The following is an 8,612-nucleotide window of genomic DNA, read 5'->3' as shown; positions in this document are numbered from 1 at the left end:
AAGCTCGGCTACAAAGGCCGGGTCCCCCAGGACCAGCGCGCGGGCCAAGCCGTCAGCCGCACCTGCCGGTCACACGCACCCGCCTGGCCGGGTCAGGCTCCTGTGTGTTCGCCTCTGACGCTCGGCCGTGTTTGGTTCTTTTCTCTTGCTTTCTTCTTTTATGTCTTAGAGAGGGAGAGAGAGAGAGAGAGACAGAGAGAGAGAGGGAGCATGAACCATCTGCCTGTAAAACTTCATCGGAAAACTTCCTGACTGACTCTGGCTCTGCTCAGCACTGAAGGCACCTCATGGGTGCAGAGCAGGGACCCGGGACCCCAAACCCACTGGATTTGGCCCAGTGAGAGTTGCTTTTGCAAACCCAACTGCACTCCCATCCGATCCTGCCATCGGTAACGCTTCCTCCTTGGTCGGGAAAACATTTCTAATCAGCAGTTAAAATTGACCCACAGCCGGGCGTGGTGGCACACACCTGTCATCCCAGCACTCCGGAGGCTGAGTCAGGAGGGTCTCTGGGAATCCGAGGCCAGCCTGGGCTGCATGGCGAGTTCAAGTTCAGGCTGCCCTGCGTACTGAGAACCCGACTTTAAGCACCAAAGGAAACGGAGTGGCCCGTGACGAGGGTGCACATGAGTTCAGCAGTCTGTGGGGCAGACTTCCCAGGGCTGATGAATAAACACTGCCCAGGGTTCTGGGATGCGAGCGCGTGAACCCAGCTCTGGGTGATTTCCAAGTGTGCGTGGTGCGCTGCTCTCAGCCGGCAGACGGTGTCACTCGATGCACCTCAGGGACTTCCCCTCCTCCCTCAAGCTGTGAACCCTGCAGCCGCAAGCTCTCAGTCATCCCCAGCCCCTGCGAATCTGCGTTCTCCTCTTTCCTCCTGGGAGAGCAACTGTCCTTTACGTTCTGCCCCCAGGGGAGAACACATTTCCACGTCACATTGAGCTCCCTGGGCACCGAGCCCTCCCGTCCCACTGACACCGTAGCAGATGTCCTGCTTTTTCGGGGCTGCATAGTATTCCACGGTGGACACAGGCTCGAGTTCTCTGCATCTCCTTGCAGGCCCTTGTGGCTGATCACAACAGGGAGTCTTCATCTCTACTCGGCAGGAACTCTGCAGAGGAAGAGACACCAACCATCTCAGGTGTCTGCTGCGTGCCCATATCCTGCCCACAGTCACACCGAGAGGCTGATGGGCACCCCATTAATTCACCCTGTTCCCACCTTTAACTGAGCTTGGCGTGGTGGTGCACGCCGGAGATCCCAGCATTAGGGGAGGCTGAGGCAGGAGGATCCCAAAAGACCATCCTTGGGCCCTCCAGGCCCAAGACCCCAGCCGGGTCCCCCGGGCCTCACAGAGACCTGGCAAAGCCTCCGCCTCCGCCTCCCGTCCCTCTCCCTGTGTCTCAGGCATGCACAGGCACATCGAATACAACCTGCTCGCAACAACCAGTCTGTGTCACCGTGCCCCAGGGGAGCAAACCCACACCCTGGGAGCCCCTATTTCTGAGCCGTGGCAGTGGGTGCACACCAGAGACTGATGACAGTCACTCCTGTCCAGCGGGTTCAGCCATCACCAGAGGGCAGGGAAACCATGTCCCAGGCAGGGGCCGGCATGGTGGGGACATCCTCCCTCCCAAACGCCAGGCTGCACCCAGGACCTCGGGCTGCGGCTGCACGGAGACCAAATGTTTGTCGACTGACTCTCTGACCCCCAGGACCTCGGGCTGTGGCTGTGTTTTGAGACCAGGCCTTAAAGAGCGATGGAGGTAAACCGACTCCCCGGGGCGGCCCCGACCCCTCAGGGCTGGGTCCCTCTGAGAAGAGGCCGGGAGGACGCGGACACACAGGAGGGACGCAGGTGTGAGGACCCAGGAGCCCGGGAGCCAGGCCTGGGAGGAGTCGGCGCCGCCCACGCCTGGGCCTCAGGCCTGCAGCTCCCGGACTCAGGGACAGGAAGCATCCATGGTCACGGGGACCAAGGCAGCGGCTGCATTGTGTGGCCAGAGAAGACACTCAGTGGGCCGCTCAGCTAGCGGGCTGGGGACACAGGGGACACAGGTGTGAGGTCCAGGCCAAGACCAAGGAGCGGAACAGAAGGCACCAACCCAGGCACAGTCTGGACGCCCTGGTGCTGAGCCATGGGGAGGGGCTGGGCACCCACGGAGGCCTCTGGGCCGCCTGCACCTGGGCAGGATGCGCACCACAAGACTGCAGCCCTGCTCGGGCTCACGCCGGGCAGAGCGCCAGGGTGGATGACCGGAGAGGCCAAGGAGGGTCCACCATGGGCCAGAGGCCTGGTGATCCCCACCCAGGCCAAGACCCCAAGGTGCAGGGACACAGCCTTCCACTCGGCCGACGGGGAGATCAAAACTGCCCTGCAGGGCTTCTCTTTAGTGAACTTCTCCACGTGGGCCACTGATTTTCACATCCAGGACCAAATAACCCCGTGAAAGACAGGATTTTGTGCCCTCATATTGGTCAGCTTTCTGTCACCGTGACAAAGAGAAAATCAGCTTGGAGCAGGAGACATTGCATGGGGCTCACCGTTTCAGGGGGTTCAGTCCATGGTCAGATGATCCAATGGACTCAGGAGGGAGATGGAGCAGGAGGTGGAGGAGGAGGCGGAGGAGGAGGCGGAGGAGGAGGCGGAGGAGGAGGCGGAGGAGGAGGCGGAGGAGGAGGCGGAGGAGGAGGCGGAGGAGGAGGCGGAGGAGGAGGCGGAGGAGGAGGCGGAGGAGGAGGCGGAGGAGGAGGCGGAGGAGGAGGCGGAGGAGGAGGCGGAGGAGGAGGCGGAGGAGGAGGCGGAGGAGGAGGCGGAGGAGGAGGCGGAGGAGGAGGCGGAGGAGGAGGCGGAGGAGGAGGCGGAGGAGGAGGCGGAGGAGGAGGCGGAGGAGGAGGCGGAGGAGGAGGCGGAGGAGGAGGCGGAGGAGGAGGCGGAGGAGGAGGCGGAGGAGGAGGCGGAGGAGGAGGCGGAGGAGGAGGCGGAGGAGGAGGCGGAGGAGGAGGCGGAGGAGGAGGCGGAGGAGGAGGCGGAGGAGGAGGCGGAGGAGGAGGCGGAGGAGGAGGCGGAGGAGGAGGCGGAGGAGGAGGCGGAGGAGGAGGCGGAGGAGGAGGCGGAGGAGGAGGCGGAGGAGGAGGCGGAGGAGGAGGCGGAGGAGGAGGCGGAGGAGGAGGCGGAGGAGGAGGCGGAGGAGGAGGCGGAGGAGGAGGCGGAGGAGGAGGCGGAGGAGGAGGCGGAGGAGGAGGCGGAGGAGGAGGCGGAGGAGGAGGCGGAGGAGGAGGCGGAGGAGGAGGCGGAGGAGGAGGCGGAGGAGGAGGCGGAGGAGGAGGCGGAGGAGGAGGCGGAGGAGGAGGCGGAGGAGGAGGCGGAGGAGGAGGCGGAGGAGGAGGCGGAGGAGGAGGCGGAGGAGGAGGCGGAGGAGGAGGCGGAGGAGGAGGCGGAGGAGGAGGCGGAGGAGGAGGCGGAGGAGGAGGCGGAGGAGGAGGCGGAGGAGGAGGCGGAGGAGGAGGCGGAGGAGGAGGCGGAGGAGGAGGCGGAGGAGGAGGCGGAGGAGGAGGCGGAGGAGGAGGCGGAGGAGGAGGCGGAGGAGGAGGCGGAGGAGGAGGCGGAGGAGGAGGCGGAGGAGGAGGCGGAGGAGGAGGCGGAGGAGGAGGCGGAGGAGGAGGCGGAGGAGGAGGCGGAGGAGGAGGCGGAGGAGGAGGCGGAGGAGGAGGCGGAGGAGGAGGCGGAGGAGGAGGCGGAGGAGGAGGCGGAGGAGGAGGCGGAGGAGGAGGCGGAGGAGGAGGCGGAGGAGGAGGCGGAGGAGGAGGCGGAGGAGGAGGCGGAGGAGGAGGCGGAGGAGGAGGCGGAGGAGGAGGCGGAGGAGGAGGCGGAGGAGGAGGCGGAGGAGGAGGCGGAGGAGGAGGCGGAGGAGGAGGCGGAGGAGGAGGCGGAGGAGGAGGCGGAGGAGGAGGCGGAGGAGGAGGCGGAGGAGGAGGCGGAGGAGGAGGCGGAGGAGGAGGCGGAGGAGGAGGCGGAGGAGGAGGCGGAGGAGGAGGCGGAGGAGGAGGCGGAGGAGGAGGCGGAGGAGGAGGCGGAGGAGGAGGCGGAGGAGGAGGCGGAGGAGGAGGCGGAGGAGGAGGCGGAGGAGGAGGCGGAGGAGGAGGCGGAGGAGGAGGCGGAGGAGGAGGCGGAGGAGGAGGCGGAGGAGGAGGCGGAGGAGGAGGCGGAGGAGGAGGCGGAGGAGGAGGCGGAGGAGGAGGCGGAGGAGGAGGCGGAGGAGGAGGCGGAGGAGGAGGCGGAGGAGGAGGCGGAGGAGGAGGCGGAGGAGGAGGCGGAGGAGGAGGCGGAGGAGGAGGCGGAGGAGGAGGCGGAGGAGGAGGCGGAGGAGGAGGCGGAGGAGGAGGCGGAGGAGGAGGCGGAGGAGGAGGCGGAGGAGGAGGCGGAGGAGGAGGCGGAGGAGGAGGCGGAGGAGGAGGCGGAGGAGGAGGCGGAGGAGGAGGCGGAGGAGGAGGCGGAGGAGGAGGCGGAGGAGGAGGCGGAGGAGGAGGCGGAGGAGGAGGCGGAGGAGGAGGCGGAGGAGGAGGCGGAGGAGGAGGCGGAGGAGGAGGCGGAGGAGGAGGCGGAGGAGGAGGCGGAGGAGGAGGCGGAGGAGGAGGCGGAGGAGGAGGCGGAGGAGGAGGCGGAGGAGGAGGCGGAGGAGGAGGCGGAGGAGGAGGCGGAGGAGGAGGCGGAGGAGGAGGCGGAGGAGGAGGCGGAGGAGGAGGCGGAGGAGGAGGCGGAGGAGGAGGCGGAGGAGGAGGCGGAGGAGGAGGCGGAGGAGGAGGCGGAGGAGGAGGCGGAGGAGGAGGCGGAGGAGGAGGCGGAGGAGGAGGCGGAGGAGGAGGCGGAGGAGGAGGCGGAGGAGGAGGCGGAGGAGGAGGCGGAGGAGGAGGCGGAGGAGGAGGCGGAGGAGGAGGCGGAGGAGGAGGCGGAGGAGGAGGCGGAGGAGGAGGCGGAGGAGGAGGCGGAGGAGGAGGCGGAGGAGGAGGCGGAGGAGGAGGCGGAGGAGGAGGCGGAGGAGGAGGCGGAGGAGGAGGCGGAGGAGGAGGCGGAGGAGGAGGCGGAGGAGGAGGCGGAGGAGGAGGCGGAGGAGGAGGCGGAGGAGGAGGCGGAGGAGGAGGCGGAGGAGGAGGCGGAGGAGGAGGCGGAGGAGGAGGCGGAGGAGGAGGCGGAGGAGGAGGCGGAGGAGGAGGCGGAGGAGGAGGCGGAGGAGGAGGCGGAGGAGGAGGCGGAGGAGGAGGCGGAGGAGGAGGCGGAGGAGGAGGCGGAGGAGGAGGCGGAGGAGGAGGCGGAGGAGGAGGCGGAGGAGGAGGCGGAGGAGGAGGCGGAGGAGGAGGCGGAGGAGGAGGCGGAGGAGGAGGCGGAGGAGGAGGCGGAGGAGGAGGCGGAGGAGGAGGCGGAGGAGGAGGCGGAGGAGGAGGCGGAGGAGGAGGCGGAGGAGGAGGCGGAGGAGGAGGCGGAGGAGGAGGCGGAGGAGGAGGCGGAGGAGGAGGCGGAGGAGGAGGCGGAGGAGGAGGCGGAGGAGGAGGCGGAGGAGGAGGCGGAGGAGGAGGCGGAGGAGGAGGCGGAGGAGGAGGCGGAGGAGGAGGCGGAGGAGGAGGCGGAGGAGGAGGCGGAGGAGGAGGCGGAGGAGGAGGCGGAGGAGGAGGCGGAGGAGGAGGCGGAGGAGGAGGCGGAGGAGGAGGCGGAGGAGGAGGCGGAGGAGGAGGCGGAGGAGGAGGCGGAGGAGGAGGCGGAGGAGGAGGCGGAGGAGGAGGCGGAGGAGGAGGCGGAGGAGGAGGCGGAGGAGGAGGCGGAGGAGGAGGCGGAGGAGGAGGCGGAGGAGGAGGCGGAGGAGGAGGCGGAGGAGGAGGCGGAGGAGGAGGCGGAGGAGGAGGCGGAGGAGGAGGCGGAGGAGGAGGCGGAGGAGGAGGCGGAGGAGGAGGCGGAGGAGGAGGCGGAGGAGGAGGCGGAGGAGGAGGCGGAGGAGGAGGCGGAGGAGGAGGCGGAGGAGGAGGCGGAGGAGGAGGCGGAGGAGGAGGCGGAGGAGGAGGCGGAGGAGGAGGCGGAGGAGGAGGCGGAGGAGGAGGCGGAGGAGGAGGCGGAGGAGGAGGCGGAGGAGGAGGCGGAGGAGGAGGCGGAGGAGGAGGCGGAGGAGGAGGCGGAGGAGGAGGCGGAGGAGGAGGCGGAGGAGGAGGCGGAGGAGGAGGCGGAGGAGGAGGCGGAGGAGGAGGCGGAGGAGGAGGCGGAGGAGGAGGCGGAGGAGGAGGCGGAGGAGGAGGCGGAGGAGGAGGCGGAGGAGGAGGCGGAGGAGGAGGCGGAGGAGGAGGCGGAGGAGGAGGCGGAGGAGGAGGCGGAGGAGGAGGCGGAGGAGGAGGCGGAGGAGGAGGCGGAGGAGGAGGCGGAGGAGGAGGCGGAGGAGGAGGCGGAGGAGGAGGCGGAGGAGGAGGCGGAGGAGGAGGCGGAGGAGGAGGCGGAGGAGGAGGCGGAGGAGGAGGCGGAGGAGGAGGCGGAGGAGGAGGCGGAGGAGGAGGCGGAGGAGGAGGCGGAGGAGGAGGCGGAGGAGGAGGCGGAGGAGGAGGCGGAGGAGGAGGCGGAGGAGGAGGCGGAGGAGGAGGCGGAGGAGGAGGCGGAGGAGGAGGCGGAGGAGGAGGCGGAGGAGGAGGCGGAGGAGGAGGCGGAGGAGGAGGCGGAGGAGGAGGCGGAGGAGGAGGCGGAGGAGGAGGCGGAGGAGGAGGCGGAGGAGGAGGCGGAGGAGGAGGCGGAGGAGGAGGCGGAGGAGGAGGCGGAGGAGGAGGCGGAGGAGGAGGCGGAGGAGGAGGCGGAGGAGGAGGCGGAGGAGGAGGCGGAGGAGGAGGCGGAGGAGGAGGCGGAGGAGGAGGCGGAGGAGGAGGCGGAGGAGGAGGCGGAGGAGGAGGCGGAGGAGGAGGCGGAGGAGGAGGCGGAGGAGGAGGCGGAGGAGGAGGCGGAGGAGGAGGCGGAGGAGGAGGCGGAGGAGGAGGCGGAGGAGGAGGCGGAGGAGGAGGCGGAGGAGGAGGCGGAGGAGGAGGCGGAGGAGGAGGCGGAGGAGGAGGCGGAGGAGGAGGCGGAGGAGGAGGCGGAGGAGGAGGCGGAGGAGGAGGCGGAGGAGGAGGCGGAGGAGGAGGCGGAGGAGGAGGCGGAGGAGGAGGCGGAGGAGGAGGCGGAGGAGGAGGCGGAGGAGGAGGCGGAGGAGGAGGCGGAGGAGGAGGCGGAGGAGGAGGCGGAGGAGGAGGCGGAGGAGGAGGCGGAGGAGGAGGCGGAGGAGGAGGAGGAGGTGGAGGAGGAGGAGGTGGAGGAGGAGGAGGTGGAGGAGGGGACGCACAGTGCTGACTCCTGTGGCTTTCCTTCCTCCTGTGCTCTGTTTATTTTTGCAGAGCCCACTTGCACTATTTTTGCAGAACCCAGATCTCCATCCCCAGCCCTTTCTTTACTTTACTTTAAGGCAGAGTCTCAATACGTTGTCCAGGCCGTGATGCACCTTGTCACCCTGCTGCCTCAGCCTCTGGAGTTCTGCGACGGTAATACAGTTCCCAGGGACAAAGTCGGGCCTGCTGCAAACAGCAAGTGGGGAGACCCCCACACACACCAAGTGTGCAGTTTCTAAATTAGAATGCAGCCCCTGGTGGATTCCTGCCCTCAAAAAGCAGTTAAGAGTCTCTAAGGTGCACTCAGGAGGCTGAGGCAGGAGGATCCCGAGTTCCAGTCCAGTGTAAGTTCATGACTCCGAGAGACCCTGTGTCTAGTAAGAAATTTGCAAGCGCTGAGGACAGGAGCTCCTGGGAAGAACCTGGCTTCAGTCTTCAGCGATGGAGAAAACGAGTGAATCAAATCACCGGGGAGATGCAAGAAGCCTGCTTGGGCTGGACACAGGGAACCCGGCCAGGGCCTGCTGCTCACACCCAGCGTGTGGGCAGGAAGAGCAGCTCAGCGCCATCCGGTCCCCGGGGCAGCAGAAAGCCACGGAGTCAGTGGCCAGGATGGGCTGGGACCGGAGACCCTCCTGCCTCGGCCTCCCCAGTGCTGGGATCCCAGGGCTGGGGCAAGGCTGTTCCCGCCCTGGAGGAAGAGGCCCACAAAGCCGTGCTCGAGACTTTGTGTCAGGGAAGTGGGGCCCGGCGCTCTCCGTCTTGGGTCCTCAGGGTCCACCCTCCCGCGGCGGCGTCAGAGCCCCCTGCCCGCCCATCGCTCTGGAGTTTCCCGCCCCCGTGGGCCGCATCCCCCTTTATTCGCGGTGGTAAAACCAGGCAGTTCAGCAAGCCGTCCTCCCGCCTCTCTGGGGGGCTCAGGTGAAAACATTTGCTCTTTGAGCGCAGCCGGGGCAACTTCTCGCTCAGCGAGGCCCTGTGTGTGGGGCCCGGCTGTCCCTGCCTCCCGGCCCCCCTCACCTGCGCCCCAGCTCCGAGGGACAGCGCCAGCTGCCCACCTGTCCCAGGCCGCCCCCACTTAACCACGGATGCTGCCAGGAGCTGCTCCGATCCCCAGGGACTCGCCCGGCTCCACGGACTGGGGCTCGGCGGTCGCTGCTGAACTGACCGCGCCTCCCTGGGCCCCGCGCGAGCGGTGGAGACGGCTCTCAGGGTGCACAGCACTC

The sequence above is a fragment of the Fukomys damarensis genome, unplaced genomic scaffold (assembly GCF_012274545.1).
Source record: "Fukomys damarensis isolate Sample0158 unplaced genomic scaffold, DMR_v1.0_HiC HiC_scaffold_39, whole genome shotgun sequence".
NCBI classification, from domain to species: domain Eukaryota; kingdom Metazoa; phylum Chordata; class Mammalia; order Rodentia; family Bathyergidae; genus Fukomys; species Fukomys damarensis.
The sequence above is the reverse complement of the archived record's forward strand: the minus strand, read 5'-3'. Positions refer to the sequence as shown.